Source organism: Zingiber officinale, chromosome 7B, assembly GCF_018446385.1.
Source record: "Zingiber officinale cultivar Zhangliang chromosome 7B, Zo_v1.1, whole genome shotgun sequence".
NCBI classification, from domain to species: Eukaryota; Viridiplantae; Streptophyta; class Magnoliopsida; order Zingiberales; family Zingiberaceae; genus Zingiber; species Zingiber officinale.
Window position 1 is genome coordinate 48,872,708 of NC_055999.1, and position 21,207 is coordinate 48,893,914.

Here is a 21,207-nt window from a genome sequence, read left to right on the forward strand (position 1 = left end):
ATTGTGACTCCTCACAATATATGACATTCTCCTTCTATCCTAGACATCTAGATTGATCAATATGAGGCATAGACCGTGTCATCCTCAAATCAATCTAAATCTTGAACTCCAAGTAGACTCACTCGATCAAATGAGCTCAACATCTAATGTTGACTCATTTGGGCATGGCCATGCACTTAGTGGTCTCACTCTATCAAGAATACCGATGTTGCTCCCGTCATATGGGAGGGATAGATCCCATCTACATCACTCACATCCCTCTACATAATTCGTTATATACCCAGTAATCGCCTTTATAGTCCACCCAGTTACGGGTGACGTTTGACGAAACCAAAGTACATAACTCCTTATGTAGGGATCCATGGTGACTTCAGGTCTAAGGACTAATAGTCATACTAATAGCCACATGAGAAAGTATATGACACTCATATAACGATCCATGATACTTTCTCATGGCGGGTCATTCAGTATACATTCTCCAATGTATACCCATGTGTCAGCTTGATATCTCTATATCCATGACTTGTGAGATCAAGTCATCGAGCTGACCTACATGCTAGTCTTATTGCATTAACATTGTCCCTGAATGTTAATACACGACTAGGAATGATTTAGAGTAGTGTTCCCTATATCATCTCACTATCGATTCAACTAATCGATTGATATAGGAATGAACCTTCTACTCAAGGACGCTATTATACTTAGTCTATTTGGCACTAATACAAATAAGTATAATAACCAAACAAATGCCTTTATTAATATACAAAAATATGATAAAATGAGTCCATACAATCATCAAATGATTGGCTCTAGGGCTCTAACTAACAGGGATCCTATCTCAACTCACTCCTCATGGAACACCACAGTGGAATGATGTATCTTAAAGGAGGAATCGTACCCTATTAGATATGGTGCGATCGATGATGAGTCACACAGATCTTCCGATATACCTTTGGGGTTATGCTTTAGACACGACAGCTTTTATACTTAACCGAGTTCCATCAAAGGCCGTGATAAATACACCATATAGGATATGGACTGGGAGAGATGCCCAGGTGTCTTTCATGAGGATTTGGGGTTGTGAGGCTTACGTTAGACGTCAAGTCTCAGACAAGTTAGGACCCAATCCGACAAGTGCTACTTTATTGGATATCCCAAGGAAACTAAGGGATATTACTTCTACATTCCCAGTCAGCACAAGGTAGTTGTGGCAAAGACTGGAGTCTTTCTAGAAAGGGACTTTGTTTCTAGAAAGACTAGTGGGAGTGCGTTCGATCTTGAAGAAGTTCAAGATGCGAACAATAGCACTGATGCCTCGATGGAAATTGAACTGGAACCACAAAGTGTTGTGGATGATGTTGTTCCACAAGGAGTTGAGGAACAACAACCAGTTCAAGTAGACATACCTCTTCGCAGGTCTGATAGGGTACGTCGTCAGCCTGAGAGATACTCATGATGACGTTATGCTCATAGAGGATGAGACTACCACCTATCAGGAAGCTGTGATGAGACCAGATTCCGAGAAATGGCTAGAGGCCATGAGATCCGAAATGGAATCCATGTACACCAACCAAGTATGGACTTTGGTTGATCCACCTGAAGGGGTAAAACCCATTGGGTGTAAGTGGGTCTTTAAGAGAAAGACTGACATGGATGGACTTATTTATAAGGGTCGCTTGGTAGCTAAAGGTTTCAAGCAGATTCATGGTATTGACTATGATGAAACCTTTTCTCCAGTAGCGATGTTTAAGTCCATTCGGATCATGCTTGCTATTACAGCTTACCACGATTACAAGATCTGGCAGATGGACGTCAAAACCGTGTTTCTGAATGGAAACCTACTCGATGATGTGTACATGACACTGTTGAAGTGTGTACTAAAAGCCTAGCTTTTGGTATAAACATTTATCTAGAAATAAGAATCACATTGGTCAAATGTCTACATTTATGATAAATGTAGTTGTTCAATTAATTTATATTGTAGATGACATGGTGTGTGGTGTCACACACAGAAGATCATGTTATCAGTACCTTATAAATTATAAACAGTAGCTCACGACCATGATGGAAAGGAACAAACCATTGGAAGGTCGTAGTGTAATTAGGTATTAGTTTATCTTGACTATATAATTACACTAGTACACTCAGAGTGTATTGAGTAGGACCATTTGAGGTCGTTTCTTTTATACTGACTTTATAAAGAAACAAAGACCTTGGTTATTATGGAAGTGTGTGCTCTTAATCCTAATGTAATAACAAGCACATATATTTGATATTTATTTCTTTAATTTATCAATGGGTGAGATTTAGTTCGTTGAATCAATAAACTCGATAAGTTGGGAAATGGTATCACTTATAGTGTGTGTTGTTGATTATAGAAGGAAACTGTGTCCTAGAGATACTAGGTTGATAATGTCCCCAAGAGGAGCTCATAAGGATTGTCATGTTAAACCCTGCGGTGGACTTAGTCCGACATGGCGATAAGGTTGAGTGGTACTACTCTTGGACTTAGACATTAATTAAATGAGTTGTCGATAACTCACTTAAGTAGTGGACATTCGATATATTATCAACAGGGAGACTAACACACTCATAATAAGAAGGAGCCCAAAAATGTAATTTGGGATTGGTGCGGTAGTTCAATGATAGTTCTCTAGTGGAATGAATTATCATTGATAAAATTAAGTTGTGTGTTCGGGGCGAACACGGGATGCTTAATTTTATCGGGAGACCAAAACCAATTCCTCCTCTCGGTCCCTATCGTAGCCTCTTATTTATAGAGTTCTATACCCACCTATACCCACCTTCTATACCCACCAATAAGGGGCCGGCCAAGCTAGCTTGGGAACCAAGCTAGGGCCGGCCTAGGTATATTATTGGGTGGCCGGCCCTAGCTTGAACCCAAGCTAGTGGGGCCGGCCAAATTAAATTAAAAAGGGATTTTAATTTTAGTTTTTATTATGTGGAAGAAATAATTTTTAAAGAGAATTAAAATTAAAATATCTCTCTTGTAAAAGATCTACAAGAGATTAAAGAAAGAGATTAGATCTCTTTCCTTATTTGTAGATTGATGAGTTATTTTATTTTCTCTTTAAAAATTATCCACATGTTGATAAAATTAAAATTATAGAAATTTCCTTTATCAACCATGAAGAGATTTTTAAAGAGAAATTTTATTTTTAAAATTTCCGGAAACAAATTAGGAAGTTTTAATTTGTTGATTAAAACTTGTCTAATTTATTTCCTCTAGAAGTGGCCGGCTATTAGAGATTAAATTGGGAAATTTTATTTAATTTTTCTCAATTAAATCATGTCAAGGAAATTAAGGAAATTTTATTGTAATTAAATTTCCTAATTTGCCTAGGCCAAGGAATATAAAAGAAGGGGTGAGGGTGCCTTCACAAGACAACCTCTATTGTTTTCTCTCCCTTTTCTCCTTGGTGTTGTGGCCGGCCATTACCCTCTCCTTCTCTTCCTCTTGTGGTGGCCGAATACTTCATTTTTCTTGGAGTTCTTGTGGTGGCCGGATACTACTTGGAGAAGAAGAAGAAGAAGGAGAGAAAGCTAGCATCTCTTGGAGCTTGGTTAGTATTTTGATTTTCTTCTTTGGTAAAGTTCTTCCTTTGTGGCCGAACCTTGCTTGGAGGAGAAGAAGGTGGTTGGTGGTTTCTCATCTCGGTAGATCGTTGCCCACACAACGTCCGAGGTTAGAAGAGGAATACGGTAGAAGATCAAGAGGTCTTTCTAAAAGGTATAACTAGTAATTTTTCTTTCCGCATCATGCTAGTTATTTATGGAAATAATACCAAATACAAGAGGCTTACGTTCTAGTATTTCGAATATGTTTTTTCGAAGTTGTGTTCTTTTGTTTCTTTCTTTTCCTTGTGATTTGATTGTTCTCTTTGGTTAACCTAAAGTTATTTTAGGAAATTAAATATTAGCTTTCTATTAAAGGTTTTGTCTAGTCGGTGGTGGTTGCTCCCATATCCAAGAAGGCCATGTGCCTCGCCACGTCAGTACTGGGAACCTTTTATGGAAATTAATATTTAATGGAATTAATAACTTAAGGAGACTTGGGTCGAACGTGTTAAGTTCCGTAGGAGATCCAAGTCAAAACCTAAAAGAACAAATAGATTAAGTTTTGGATCAAACGTGTTAAGTTCCGCAGGAGATCCAAAATTTAATTTAAAAGAACACATGGTAGCTAGGAAAAGGTTCAGACCTTTGTACAAAATTTTTGTACAGTGGAACCTATAAGTTTTCCGAGTAGCAACCAACAATTGGTATCAGAGCTAGGGTTTTGCCTCTGTGTATTTGGTATTAGGTTAATTATGCACATGTCATACATAATTTAGGCAGGTTAATAGTAGGATGTGCTAACTTTGTGGATGCAGGATCCAACTATTATGGCTTTTAGTTATTATGTGTGTGATTTGACCCTTGGACATGTCAAGGGAATTTATATGTGTGTGCATGATTGTATTAAAATACTGCAGGAGCTGTATTTAGTTTTATTAGGATATTATTTTTGATCTAGATACATGTACATTCCTTTTATGGAATATAGGATCAAAAATGTAAAATTCTATTTATGTTGCGGATCGAATCTTGCAAAGCGTGGAACCTTCTAAGGACCAGAGGCGCAGCAGAACGAGGAGCAAGATGGATGCGACAGCTAGACCCGGTAGCGGTGGCCAAATATGGCAGCAGCTTGGGATGACAACACACGGAGGACAACTAGAGATAAAAGCCATAATAGTTGAAAATTAGATTTTCTATTTATTGCTTTTATATTGTCTTTGTGTGCATGTTAGTATACATGACTAGTAGGCTAGCATAGTTAAAATTCCTCGTTTATAAATAACTAAGTGGGAGAGGATTTTTAAATAAATTCCATGGTCTCCATTACTGGTTTGTAAGTGATGCAAACAAGCTTGCGTTGGCTCTGAGTGCCTTCCTCCATAACGGATGAGCTTGTTTGTGGATCACTAGAACAGACTTCCATTTTTGGATGACTATAGGAAGTTAATTAAGAGCGTGTGATCTTCCCCAACGGAAGGGGCATAATCTTATTAATGGACTTAGTGTCAAGTAATGGTATACACTTAGACACATCTAATAGTATCCTCCCCATCGGAATCACTGCTATTATTTGTGTGACCAAATGAAACCAACTATTAATTTGTCATAAAACTAGGTTGACAAGATAATAAAATTAAAGGGTTAAAACCCCTCTTACAAATGATTGATTTTGTATACGTCCACACTAACGTGGCATACAAAATTAACGGTGTTTGAGATAATTTTATTTGTCATAAAGATACGTTGACAAGATAGTTAATGGGTAAAACCCTCTTTTTACAAATGTTGAATTTGTATACGTCCACACTAACGTGGCATGCAAAATTCACGGTGTTTGAGGTGTTGGTAAATTTAAATAATATTGTTTGAGGAATCAATGTTATTTTAAATTCAAAGAGTTTTGACCAAATATTTGATCAAAGATAGATCAACTATTAATTTTATTCGTCATAAAGTAAAGTTGACGAGATAATAAAATTAATGAATAAAATCTCCTCTTCGATTTTGTATATACAAAATTCATGGAGATTTTAAGGTGTTGATCTTGACCAAATGTTTTTGTGATTCTTAGGATGTTTGTCAATCCCTAGTAGTCATACTATAGACTTAGTAGTCCCAATTGTAATGATTGGAAATAGGACTTGGACATTAAGGTAGACTGTCTTCTTAGAACTAAGAACAATTTAGGTGTATTTAATTCATTAGTTGAAACATGTCTAGTGGTGTTATCTACCAGAACCTGGAGTGTAGATACAAGATGCCATTAATCATGTCTGCAATTCATTGCAGGGTTCCAGGAAACCCGACAACTAAATGAAAGGTAAATCACCGTCCACATGGGCACTACTGTAAAAGTGGTAGCTATTGCGGTGGGAGATGTTTATCCTTTGATAAGAATAAAATATGGATTTTAAGTAATTGTCTTTACGTACCAAGTTTAGAAAGAACCTGATTTCAGTTTCTAAACTATTATAGATATTATGTCTATTTTGATAACAAAGTTGTTATCAAGAAAAATAGGAAAATTATCTATTCTGGTATGATGGTTGACAATTTATAATCCAATAAACTCCCACGATGCAACAAATGGAAATTAGTAACACATCTTCTAATTTTAAGAGAAAGCAACCTTCAGAAATGAACAAATTATATCTTTGGCATCTAAAGCTAGGTTATACTTGAGTAGGATTCATTGGTAGCTGATGAACTTTTGGGTTCATTGGTAGTGGAAATCTTTCCAACCTACGAGTCTTACTTGGAAGGAAAATAACCAAGAAGCTTTTAAGTCCAAGGGGCATGGAATCAAAGATATGTTGAAAACGGTTCATTCTGATTTGTGTGATCCTATGACTATCCAGACAAGAGGTAGTATTGAATATTTTGTCTATTTAATAGACAAATATTCAAGATACAAATAAATTTACTTAATGTACCGCAAGACTAAGTACTTTGATTAGTTCAAAGAGTACAAGGTTGATGCGGAGAAATGTTAAAGTAAAAAGTCACTATGGAAGATTGTAGTGGCAAGTACCTCTTGAGAGATTTTAGGAGTCACTTATCAGAAGTTGGATTTCAATCCCAACTAACTGCATCTGGTACACCCCAACAGAATGGTGTAGTAGAAAGAAGGTAAAGGACTCTTATGGAATAATTAGATAGATGATGAGTTATTCAGAAAATTACCAAATTTGTTTTAAGGATAAACTCTGAAAACGAAAGTGAACATAGTACCTTCCAAGTTAGAACTCTCTACTCATATAGAATTGGTGAATAGGTGAAAACCAATTTTGAAGCATATACGGATTCAGATAATCCGGCACATATGTTAAAGAGAGACAATGATAAGTTGGATAGGAGTTCACTTGTTTGTAAGTTATCCTAGATAAACAAAAGTAGGTTTATAGTCTTAAAAATCAGAAGGTCATTGTTAGCATCAATGACTGATTTTTAGAAAAGGACTATATAATGAACCACGTGCTCATAAGTAAATTTGTTCTTAAGGAAATAATAAAGGACATGTCTAACCTAGTACCAACTGTACAAGATGAGATACCACAAGAAAACTGCAACACGTATCACAAATGGTACACAATTGCATAAAGTGTCTTGTCATAGTGGGAGGGTTGTTAGGCAACCTAAATAGGTTCATGTTTTGGGAGAGTTTTTGGACTCGATCCCTGAAGGACATAAACCTGATCTCCGGACATATGACGAAGCACTCCAAGATAAATATGCAGCATCTTGGCAAAGAGTAATGAATAATAGAATATATGTATTCTAATAAAATCTGGAAGCTTATAGAACCACCAAGTGGTGTAAAAGCCTTTGGGTGTAAAAGGTCTATAATAGGAAAAGAGGGATAGACAGGAAGGTTGAAACCTTCAAAGCAAGGCTTGATGAAAAAGGAAACTTTTTTCACTGGTAGCCATGCTTAAGTCTATCCGGATTCTTTTATCTATTTGGCAAGTGGATGTCAAGACAGCATTCCTTAATGGAAGTCTTGAAGAAAGCATCCATATAAAGCAACCAGAAGGGTTCATTGCAAAGTGCTAAGAGCATCTTGTGTGCAAGCTCAATCAGTCTATGGACTGAGGTAAAGCTTCAAGGTCTTGGAACATCCGATTTATCAAAGTGATCCAGATCTATGGATTTAGTAACCGGATAAGTCTTGTGTATACAAAAGGTGTGATGAAAGCGTGGTGGTATTTTTTGTACTATACGTAGATAATATTTTTGGTAGTTGGAAACAATATCAAAGTGTTGTCAGAAGTAAGGGTATGGTTGTCCAAACAATTCGATATGAAGGACTTGGGAGAATGTATATATTCTTGGGATCAAAGTAATAAGGGATCACAAGAAAAGAATATTTTACTTATCCCAAGCTTCATATATCAAAAAAATCCTTGCTCGTTTTAAGCATGCAGAACCCCAAGAAAGGTTTCTTACCTTTTGGGCTTGGAGTAGCTTTATCTAAAGAGATGTCTCCGAAGACATCAAAGGAGATAGAGGAAATAAAGGCAGATCTTTATACTATCGGAAGCCTAATGTATGCTATGCACGAGATCATAAATCTGTTTTGCCAAGGGCATAGTTAGCAGATATCAAAGTAACCCTGGACAAGGACATTGGACTGCAGTAAAGCATATATTGAAGTACCTTAGAGGCACTAGAGATTATATGCTAGCTTACAAGGCAGTTAATTTGGTCCCTGTGGGTTGCACGAATTTTGACTTCTAATCAGATAGGGACAATAGTAAGTCAACCTCGGGGTTTTGTGTTTACTTTAGGAGGTAAAGTCATAACTATGGAAGAGTGATAAGCATAGGTGTTTTCGGACTCCACCATAGAAGCTTAGTATATGGAAAGCCTCTGAGGTAGCCATTAAAAGCTGTATGACTCAATAACCTCAAGATAGACTTAGATATGATTTCTGGTTTGTCCAAAGATTATTACAATTTATTGTAATAATGTTGGTGCAGTAGCAAACTCGAAGAAACCATAAGTCTATAAGGCAAGTAAACACAATAGAGCGCAAGTACCACCCAATACGAGAAATCGTATAAGCGAGGAGAAGTTGTTGCCGCCTAGATTGCATCGGTGATGACCTATTGATCCTTCCACTGAGGTCCTTAAGGCAAGAGCTTTTGATGGGCATGTTGAAGGGTTAGGAATCGGATATATGGCATATAGCGACTTAGTCTTTTAGTATAAGTGGGAGATTGTTGGAGTGTATACTAAAAGCCTAGCTTTTGGTATAAACATTTATCTAGAAATAAGAATCACATTGGTCAAATGTCTACATTTATGATAAATGTAGTTGTTCAATTAATTTATATTGTAGATGACATGGTGTGTGGTGTCACACACAGAAGATCATGTTATCGGTACCTTATAAATTATAAGCAGTAGCTCACGACCATGATGGAAAGGAACAAACCATTGGAAGGTCGTAGTGTAATTAGGTATTAGTTTATCTTGACTATATAATTACACTAGTACACTCAGAGTGTATTGAGTAGGACCATTTGAGGTCGTTTCTTTTATACTGACTTTATAAAGAAACAAAGACCTTGGTTATTATGGAAGTGTGTGCTCTTAATCCTAATGTAATAACAAGCACATATATTTGATATTTATTTCTTTAATTTATCAATGGGTGAGATTTAGTTCGTTGAATCAATAAACTCGATAAGTTGGGAAATGGTATCACTTATAGTGTGTGTTGTTGATTATAGAAGGAAACTGTGTCCTAGAGATACTAGGTTGATAATGTCCCCAAGAGGAGCTCATAAGGATTGTCATGTTAAACCCTGCAGGTGGACTTAGTCCGACATGACGATAAGGTTGAGTGGTACTACTCTTGGACTTAGACATTAATTAAATGAGTTGTCGTAACTCACTTAATTAGTGGACATTCGATATCTTAAACACAGGGAGACTAACACACTCATAATAAGAAGGAGCCCAAAAATGTAATTTGGGATTGGTGCGGTAGTTCAATGATAGTTCTCTAGTGGAATGAATTATCATTGATAAAATTAAGTTGTGTGTTCGGGGCGAACACGGGATGCTTAATTTTATCGGAGACCAAAACCAATTCCTCCTCTCGGTCCCTATCGTAGCCTCTTATTTATAGAGTTCTATACCCACCTATACCCACCTTCTATACCCACCAATAAGGGGTCGGCCAAGCTAGCTTGGGAACCAAGCTAGGGCCGGCCTAGGTATATTATTGGGTGGCCGGGAGGGGCCGGCCAAATTAAATTAAAAAGGGATTTTAATTTTAGTTTTTATTATGTGGAAGAAATAATTTTTAAAGAGAATTAAAATTAAAATATCTCTCTTGTAAAAGATCTACAAGAGATTAAAGAAAGAGATTAGATCTCTTTCCTTATTTGTAGATTGATGAGTTATTTTATTTTCTCTTTAAAAATTATCCACATGTTGATAAAATTAAAATTATAGAAATTTCCTTTATCAACCATGAAGAGATTTTTAAAGAGAAATTTTATTTTTAAAATTTCCGGAAACAAATTAGGAAGTTTTAATTTGTTGATTAAAACTTATCTAATTTATTTCCTCTAGAAGTGGCCGGCCATTAGAGATTAAATTGGGAAATTTTATTTAATTTTTCTCAATTAAATCATGTCAAGGAAATTAAGGAAATTTTATTGTAATTAAATTTCCTAATTTGCCTAGGCCAAGGAATATAAAAGAAGGGGTGAGGGTGCCTTCACAAGACAACCTCTATTGTTTTCTCTCCCTTTTCTCCTTGGTGTTGTGGCCGGCCATTACCCTCTCCTTCTCTTCCTCTTGTGGTGGCCGAATACTTCATTTTTCTTGGAGTTCTTGTGGTGGCCGGATACTACTTGGAGAAGAAGAAGAAGAAGGAGAGAAAGCTAGCATCTCTTGGAGCTTGGTTAGTATTTTGATTTTCTTCTTTGGTAAAGTTCTTCCTTTGTGGCCGAACCTTGCTTGGAGGAGAAGAAGGTGGTTGGTGGTTTCTCATCTCGGTAGATCGTTGCCCACACAACGTCCGAGGTTAGAAGAGGAATACGGTAGAAGATCAAGAGGTCTTTCTAAAAGGTATAACTAGTAATTTTTCTTTCCGCATCATGCTAGTTATTTATGGAAATAATACCAAATACAAGAGGCTTACGATTCTAGTATTTCGAATATGTTTTTCGAAGTTTTATTCTTTTGTTTTTTCTTTTCCTTGTTATTTGATTGTTCTATTTGGTTAACCTAGAGTTATTTTAGGAAATTATACATTAGCTTTCTATTAATGGTTTTTTCTAGTCGGTGGTGGTTGCTCCCATATCCAAAAAGGCCCTGTGCCTCGCCATGTCAGAACCTTTTATGGAAATTAATATTTAATGGAATTAATAACTTAAGGAGACTTAGGTCGAACGTGTTAAGTTCGCAGGAGATCCAAGTCAAAACCTAAAAGAACAAATAGATTAAGTTTTGGATCAAGCGTGTTAAGTTCCGGGCGATCCAAAATTTAATTTAAAAGAACACATGGTAGCTAGGAAAGGTTCAGACCTTTGTACAAAATTTTTGTGCAGTGGAACCTATAGGTTTTCCGAGTAGCAACCAACAATTGGTATCAGAGCGAGGGTTTGCCTCTGTGTATTTGGTATTTAGTTTAATTATGCACATGTCATACATAATTTAGGCAGGATAATAGTAGGATGTGCTAACTTTGTGGATGCAGGATCCAACTATTATGACTTTTAGTTAATTATGTGTGTGATTGGACCCTTGGACATGTCAAGGGCAATTTATATGTGTGTGCATGATTGTATTAAAATACAGCTGGAGCTGTATTTAGTTTTATTAGGATTTTATTTTTGATCTAGATACATGTACATTCCTTTTATGGAATATAGGATCAAAAATGTAAAATTCTATTTATGTCGCGGATCGAATCTTGCAAAGCGTGGAACCTTCTAAGGACCAGAGGCGCAGTAGCAAGATGGATGCGACAGCTAGACCCGGTGGCGGTGGCCAAATATGGCAGCAGCTTGGGATGACAACACACGGAGGACAACTAGAGATAAAAGTCATAATAGTTGAAAATTAGATTTTCTATTTATTGCTTTTATATTGTGCTGTGTGTGCATGTTAGTATACATGACTAGTAGGCTAGCATAGTTAAAATTCCTCGTTTATAAATAACTAAGTGGGAGAGGGATTTTTAAATAAATTCCATGGTCTCCATTACTGGTTTGTAAGTGATGCAAACAAGCTTGCGCGTTGGCTCTGAGTGCCTTCCTCCATAACGGATGAGCTTGTTTGTGGATCACTAGAACAGACTTCCATTTTTGGATGACTATAGGAAGTTAATTAAGAGCGTGTGATCTTCCCCAACGGAAGGGGCATAATCTTATTAATGGACTTAGTGTCAAGTAATGGTATACACTTAGACACATCTAATAGTATCCTCCCCATCGGAGTCACTGCTATTATTTGTGTGACCAAATGAAACCAACTATTAATTTGTCATAAAACTAGGTTGACAAGATAATAAAATTAAAGGGTTAAAACTCCTCTTACAAATGATTGATTTTGTATACGTCCACACTAACGTGGCATACAAAATTAACGGTGTTTGAGATAATTTTATTTGTCATAAAGATACGTTGACAAGATAGTTAATGGGTAAAACCCTCTTTTTACAAATGTTGAATTTGTATACGTCCACACTAACGTGGCATGCAAAATTCACGGTGTTTGAGGTGTTGGTAAATTTAAATAATATTGTTTGAGGAATCAATGTTATTTTAAATTCAAAGAGTTTTGACCAAATATTTGATCAAAGATAGATCAACTATTAATTTTATTCGTCATAAAGTAAAGTTGACGAGATAATAAAATTAATGAATAAAATCTCCTCTTCGATTTTGTATATACAAAATTCATGGAGATTTTAAGGTGTTGATCTTGACCAAATGTTTTTGTGATTCTTAGGATGTTTGTCAATCCCTAGTAGTCATACTATAGACTTAGTAGTCCCAATTGTAATGATTGGAAATAGGACTTGGACATTAAGGTAGACTGTCTTCTTAGAACTAAGAACAATTTAGGTGTATTTAATTCATTAGTTGAAACATGTCTAGTGGTGTTATCTACCAGAACCTGGAGTGTAGATACAAGATGCCATTAATCATGTCTGCAATTCATTGCAGGGTTCCAGGAAACCCGACAACTAAATGAAAGGTAAATCACCGTCCACATGGGCACTACTGTAAAAGTGGTAACTGTTGCAGTGGGAGATGTTTATCCTTTGATAAGAATAAAATATGGATTTTAAGTAATTGTCTTTACGTACCAAGTTTAGAAAGAACCTGATTTCAGTTTCTAAACTATTATAGATATTATGTCTATTTTGATAACAAAGTTGTTATCAAGAAAAATAGGAAAGTTATCTATTCTGGTATGATGGTTGACAATTTATAATCCAATAAACTCCCACGATGCAACAAATGGAAATTAGTAACACATCTTCTAATTTTAAGAGAAAGCAACCTTCAGAAATGAACAAATTATATCTTTGGCATCTAAAGCTAGGTTATACTTGAGTAGGATTCATTGGTAGCTGATGAACTTTTGGGTTCATTGGTAGTGGAAATCTTTCCAACCTACGAGTCTTACTTGGAAGGAAAATAACCAAGAAGCTTTTAAGTCCAAGGGGCATGGAATCAAAGATATGTTGAAAACGGTTCATTCTGATTTGTGTGATCCTATGACTATCCAGACAAGAGGTAGTATTGAATATTTTGTCTATTTAATAGACAACTATTCAAGATACAAATAAATTTACTTAATGTACCGCAAGACTAAGTACTTTGATTAGTTCAAAGAGTACAAGGTTGATGCGGAGAAATGTTAAAGTAAAAAGTCACTATGGAAGATTGTAGTGGCAAGTACCTCTTGAGAGATTTTAGGAGTCACTTATCAGAAGTTGGATTTCAATCCCAACTAACTGCATCTGGTACACCCCAACAGAATGGTGTAGTAGAAAGAAGGTAAAGGACTCTTATGGAATAATTAGATAGATGATGAGTTATTCAGAAAATTACCAAATTTGTTTTAAGGATAAACTCTGAAAACGAAAGTGAACATAGTACCTTCCAAGTTAGAACTCTCTACTCATATAGAATTCTTGAATAGGTGAAAACCTATTTTGAAGCATATTCGGATTCGGGTAATCCAGCACATATGTTAAGAGAGACAATGATAAGTTGGATAGGAGTTCACTTGTTTGTAAGTTATCCTAGATAAACAAAAGTAGGTTTATAGTCTTAAAAATCAGAAGGTCATTGTTAGCATCAATGACTGATTTTTAGAAAAGGACTATATAATGAACCACGTGCTCATAAGTAAATTTGTTCTTAAGGAAATAATAAAGGACATGTCTAACCTAGTACCAACTGTACAAGATGAGATACCATAAGAAAACTGCAACACGTATCACAAATGATACACAATTGCATAAAGTGTCTTGTCGTAGTGGGAGGGTTGTTAGGCAACCTAAATAGGTTCATGTTTTGGGAGAGTTTTTGGACTCGATCCCTGAAGGACATAAACCTGATCTCCGGACATATGACGAAGCACTCCAAGATAAATATGCAGCATCTTGGCAAAGAGTAATGAATAATAGAATATATGTATTCTAATAAAATCTGGAAGCTTATAGAACCACCAAGTGGTGTAAAAGCCTTTGGGTGTAAAAGGTCTATAATAGGAAAAGAGGGATAGACAGGAAGGTTGAAACCTTCAAAGCAAGGCTTGATGAAAAAGGAAACTTTTTTCACTGGTAGCCATGCTTAAGTCTATCCGGATTCTTTTATCTATTTGGCAAGTGGATGTCAAGACAGCATTCCTTAATGGAAGTCTTGAAGAAAGCATCCATATAAAGCAACCAGAAGGGTTCATTGCAAAGTGCTAAGAGCATCTTGTGTGCAAGCTCAATCAGTCTATGGACTGAGGTAAAGCTTCAAGGTCTTGGAACATCCGATTTATCAAAGTGATCCAGATCTATGGATTTAGTAACCGGATAAGTCTTGTGTATACAAAAGGTGTGATGAAAGCGTGGTGGTATTTTTTGTACTATACGTAGATAACATTTTTGGTAGTTAGAAACAATATCAAAATGTTGTCAGAAGTAAGGGTATGGTTGTTCAAACAATTCGATATAAAGGACTTGGGAGAATGTATATATTCTTAAGATCAAAGTAATAAGTGATCGCAAGAAAAGAATATTTTACTTATCCCAAGCTTCATATATCAGAAAAATCCTTGCTCGTTTTAAGCATGCAAAACTCCAAGAAAGGTTTCTTACCTTTTCAGGATGGAGTAACTTTATCTAAAGATATGTCTCTGTAGACATCAAAGGAGATAAAGGAAATAAAGGCAGTTCTTTATGCTTCGGCTATTGAAAGCCTAATGTATGCACGAGATCAGAAATCTGTTTTGCCAAGGGCATAGTTAGCAGATATCAAAGTAACCCTAGACAAGGACATTGGACTGCAGTAAAGCATATATTAAAGTACCTTAGAGGCACTAGAGATTATATGCTAGCTTACAAGGCAGTTAATTTGGTCCCTGTGGGCTGCATGGATTTTGACTTCCAATCGGATAGGGACAATAATAAGTCAACCTCAGGGTTTTGTGTTTATTTTAGGAGGTAAAGTCATAACTATGGAAGAGTGATAAGCATAGGTGTTTTTCTGGACTCCACCATAGAAGCTTAGTATATGGAAAGCCTCTGAGGTAGCCATTAAAAGCTGTATGACTCAATAACCTCAAGATAGACTTAGATATGATTTCTGGTTTGTCCAAAGATTATTACAATTTATTGTAATAATGTTGGTGCAGTAGCAAACTCGAAGAAACCATAAGTCTATAAGGCAAGTAAACACAATAGAGCGCAAGTACCACCCAATACGAGAAATCGTATAAACGAGGAGAAGTTGTTGCCGCCTAGATTGCATCAGGTGATGACCTATTGATCCTTCCACTGAGGTCCTTAAGGCAAGAGCTTTTGATGGGCATGTTGAAGGGTTAGGAATCAGATGTATGGCAGCAGATATAGCAGCTTAGTCTTTTAGTATAAGTGGGAGATTGTTGGAGTGTATACTAAAAGCCTAGCTTTTGGTATAAACATTTATCTAGAAATAAGAATCACATTGGTCAAATGTCTACATTTATGATAAATGTAGTTGTTCAATTAATTTATATTGTAGATGACATGGTGTGTGGTGTCACACACAGAAGATCATGTTATCAGTACCTTATAAATTATAAACAGTAGCTCACGACCATGATGGAAAGGAACAAACCATTGGAAGGTCGTAGTGTAATTAGGTATTAGTTTATCTTGACTATATAATTACACTAGTACACTCAGAGTGTATTGAGTAGGACCATTTGAGGTCGTTTCTTTTATACTGACTTTATAAAGAAACAAAGACCTTGGTTATTATGGAAGTGTGTGCTCTTAATCCTAATGTAATAACAAGCACATATATTTGATATTTATTTCTTTAATTTATCAATGGGTGAGATTTAGTTCGTTGAATCAATAAACTCGATAAGTTGGAAAATGGTATCACTTATAGTGTGTGTTGTTGATTATAGAAGGAAACTGTGTCCTAGAGATACTAGGTTGATAATGTCCCCAAGAGGAGCTCATAAGGATTGTCATGTTAAACCCTGCAGGTGGACTTAGTCCGACATGACGATAAGGTTGAGTGGTACTACTCTTGGACTTAGACATTAATTAAATGAGTTGTCAGTAACTCACTTAATTAGTGGACATTCGATATCTTAAACACAGGGAGACTAACACACTCATAATAAGAAGGAGCCCAAAAATGTAATTTGGGATTGGTGCGGTAGTTCAATGATAGTTCTCTAGTGGAATGAATTATCATTGATAAAATTAAGTTGTGTGTTCGGGGCGAACACGGGATGCTTAATTTTATCGGGAGACCAAAACCAATTACTCCTCTCGGTCCCTATCGTAGCCTCTTATTTATAGAGTTCTATACCCACCTATACCCACCTTCTATACCCACCAATAAGGGGCCGGCCAAGCTAGCTTGGGAACCAAGCTAGGGCCGGCCTAGGTATATTATTGGGTGGCCGGCCCTAGCTTGAACCCAAGCTTGTGGGGCCGGCCAAATTAAATTAAAAAGGGATTTTAATTTTAGTTTTTATTATGTGGAAGAAATAATTTTTAAAGAGAATTAAAATTAAAATATCTCTCTTGTAAAAGATCTACAAGAGATTAAAGAAAGAGATTAGATCTCTTTCCTTATTTGTAGATTGATGAGTTATTTTATTTTCTCTTTAAAAATTATCCACATGTTGATAAAATTAAAATTATAGAAATTTCCTTTATCAACCATGAAGAGATTTTTAAAGAGAAATTTTATTTTTAAAATTTCCGGAAACAAATTAGGAAGTTTTAATTTGTTGATTAAAACTTGTCTAATTTATTTCCTCTAGAAGTGGCCGGCCATTAGAGATTAAATTGGGAAATTTTATTTAATTTTTCTCAATTAAATCATGTCAAGGAAATTAAGGAAATTTTATTGTAATTAAATTTCCTAATTTGCCTAGGCCAAGGAATATAAAAGAAGGGGTGAGGGTGCCTTCACAAGACAACCTCTATTGTTTTCTCTCCCTTTTCTCCTTGGTGTTGTGGCCGGCCATTACCCTCTCCTTCTCTTCCTCTTGTGGTGGCCGAATACTTCATTTTTCTTGGAGTTCTTGTGGTGGCCGGATACTACTTGGAGAAGAAGAAGAAGAAGGAGAGAAAGCTAGCATCTCTTGGAGCTTGGTTAGTATTTTGATTTTCTTCTTTGGTAAAGTTCTTCCTTTGTGGCCGAACCTTGCTTGGAGGAGAAGAAGGTGGTTGGTGGTTTCTCATCTCGGTAGATCGTTGCCCACACAACGTCCGAGGTTAGAAGAGGAATACGGTAGAAGATCAAGAGGTCTTTCTAAAAGGTATAACTAGTAATTTTTCTTTCCGCATCATGCTAGTTATTTATGGAAATAATACCAAATACAAGAGGCTTACGATTCTAGTATTTCGAATATGTTTTTTCGAAGTTGTGTTCTTTTGTTTCTTTCTTTTCCTTGTGATTTGATTGTTCTCTTTGGTTAACCTAAAGTTATTTTAGGAAATTAAATATTAGCTTTCTATTAAAGGTTTTGTCTAGTCGGTGGTGGTTGCTCCCATATCCAAGAAGGCCATGTGCCTCGCCACGTCAGTACTGGGAACCTTTTATGGAAATTAATATTTAATGGAATTAATAACTTAAGGAGACTTGGGTCGAACGTGTTAAGTTCCGCAGGAGATCCAAGTCAAAACCTAAAAGAACAAATAGATTAAGTTTTGGATCAAACGTGTTAAGTTCCGCAGGCGATCCAAAATTTAATTTAAAAGAACACATGGTAGCTAGGAAAAGGTTCAGACCTTTGTACAAAATTTTTGTACAGTGGAACCTATAGGTTTTCCGAGTAGCAACCAACAGACACAACCTGAGGGTTTTGTAGATCCACAGCATACTAGCAGAGTATGCAAGCTGCATAGGTCCATTTATGGACTAAAGCGAGCTTCTCGAAGCTGGAATCTTCGATTCGATGATGCAATCAAACAGTTTGGTTTCATCAAGAACGAAGATGAGCCTTGTGTCAACAAGAAGGTTGTAGAGAACACAGTTGTCTTCCTCATATTGTATGTGGATGACATACTGCTCATTGGGAAGGGCATCCCTATGCTTCAGTCTGTCAAGACATGGCTAGGGAGTTGCTTCTCAATGAAGGACTTAGGTGAGGCATCCCGCATTCTAGGGATACAGATCTATAGAGATAGATCTAAGAGGTTGCTTGGGCTAAGTCAGAGTACATACATTGACAAGGTACTCCTACGGTTTGCCATGCAGAACTCCAAGAAGGGATTTCTGCCGATGTCACATGGTGTGAGTCTTTCGAAGACTCAAGGTCCCTCTTCTAGAGAGGAGAGAGACCGCATGGATCAGATCCCTTATGCCTCAGCCATAGGATCGATCATGTACGCCATGCTATGTACTCAACCTGATGTCTCATATGCTTTGAGCATGATGAGCAGATACCAGTCAGATCCAGGTGAAAGTCACTGGATAGCGGTCAAGAATATTCTTAAGTACTTAAGAAGGACTAAAGAATATTTCTTGATATATGGAGGCAATGATGAGCTAGCTGTAAAGGGTTACAGTGATGCTAGCTTCCAGACCGACCAGGATGACTATAGATCGTAGTTTGTCAGCTGGAAGAGTTCGAAGCAGGATACAATAGCTGATTCTACAACAGAGCCGAGTACATTGCTGCATCAGAGGCAGCAAAGGAGGCAGTTTGGATCCATAAGTTTATCACTGAACTTTGGGTGGTTCCTAGCATTGCTGACCCCATTGAGCTCTATTGTGACAACAATGGAGCTATAGCACGGGCGAAGGAACCTCGCTCACACCAGCGGACCAAACACATACTACGACGCTTCCATCTCATTCGAGAGATCATCGAGAGAGGAGATGTGAAGATTTGCAGAGTACCTACAGAGGCTAACATCGCAGATCCCTTGACCAAGGCTTTGGCACAGAAGAAGCATGATGGTCACACTAGGTCATTTGGGCTTAGAGCCTACACTGATTGGCACTAGTGCTAGTGGGAGATTGTTAGCTAGAGCCCTAGAGCCAATCATTTGATGATTATAGTTTGGACTTATTGTATCATATTCTATATAAATAAAGGCATTTGGTTATTATACTTACTTGTATTGGTGCCAAATAAACTAAGTATAGTAACGTCCTTGAGTAGAAGGTTCTTACCTATATCAATCGGTTAGTTGAACCGATAGTGAGATGATATAGGGAACACTACTCTAAATCATTCCTAGTCGAGTATTAACATTCAGGGACAATGTTAATGCAATAAGACTAACATGTAGGTCAACTCGATGACTTGATCTCACAAGTCATGGATATAGAGATATCAAGTTGACACATGGGTATGCATTAGAGAATGTATACTGAATGACCCGCCATGAGAAAGTATCATGGATTGTTATATGAGTGTCATATACTTTCTCATGTGGCTATTAGTATGACTACTAGTCCTTAGACCTGAAGTCACCATGGTTCCCTACATAAGGAGATATGTACTTTGGTTTCGTCAAACGTCACCTGTAACTGGGTGGACTATAAAGGCGATTACTGGGTATGTAACGAATTATGCAGAAGGATGTGAGTGATGTAGATGGGATCTATCCCTCCTATATAACGGGAGAGACATCGGTATTCTTGATAGAGTGAGACCACTAAGTGCATGGTCATGCCCAAATGAGTCAATATAGGATATTGAGCTCATTTTATTTAGTGAGTCTACTTGGAGTTCAAGATTTAGATTGGTCAGAGGATGACACGGTCTATGCCTCACATTGATCAATCTAGATGTCTAGGATAGAAGGGCACTTGTCATATATTGTGAGGAGTCACAATTAGTAGTCACAAGGTGATGTTGGATCTCAACATTTCTTGTAACTTGGGTAGCAATGATGTATTGCTAGATGCCGCTCATTGCTTATGTTTTTAAAGGAGTTTAGAAACATTGCCAACGTTACAAGAACCTATTGGGTCACACACAAAGAACAAGTGGATGGAGATTAGGTTCATATGATGAACCAATTGGATTCGGATTGATTTAAATTAGACTTATTGAGTTAGACTCAATTAGATTCAATTGTTGAATGAGTTTAATTTAAATTTGATTCATTGAGTCAATTTATATTAATGAATTGAGATTCATTACATTGAAATTGACTTGAGTCAAAGGTTGGATTCAACTCAACAAGGAAGAAAAATTGGTCAATTTTGACTTGACCAAATGGGAAGTTGAAACATCAAGTTTGACTTGATGTATTGCCACTTCATGGAGGATGACTCATCCTACATGGCAGCCACATCATCTCCACCTCATGAGGTGTGCCACCTCATGGAGGTTACACCTCCCATTCCATTTAATGTGGTCGGCCACTATAATGGGGAGGTTACAATGGTGTGGCCGGCCACACTAATGCAAAAGGAGGTTTTGTTTTGTGGCAATTGATGTGTGTTAATGCTTCATCTTCTTCCTTAGCTTCTTCCTCCTCCTTACTAATGTTGCCGTGGGGTTTCATGGAGGGTGAAGATATGTGAGTTGTGTTCCAAGAGAATAGAGAAAGTGAAGGTCACAAAGGAGGATACTACTAGTGAGTGTATAAGATTCTTTTTCGCTTTCTCTCTTTTCTCTCTTCCAAATCCTATCCGAGAGCCCTAGAAAGTGCTAGCACACTTGGGGTACTCTCTTCTCCATCTTTGTGTGTTAGAGAACATATCTTGTGTTGGGTTTTTCGAGCCGCGAAAACCGCTTTTTCGCGTCGCGGAAACCCCGAATCACCCAAGCCAACGGATCTCGTGCGAAGAAAACTTCGAAGACATACGAGTACGAGTTACAAAACTTCTAGATCTACATGATGAAGATCTTTACCTTCGATGCGTGCCCTTTTTCGTATCCCGCTCGTCCAAGATTCGTCGG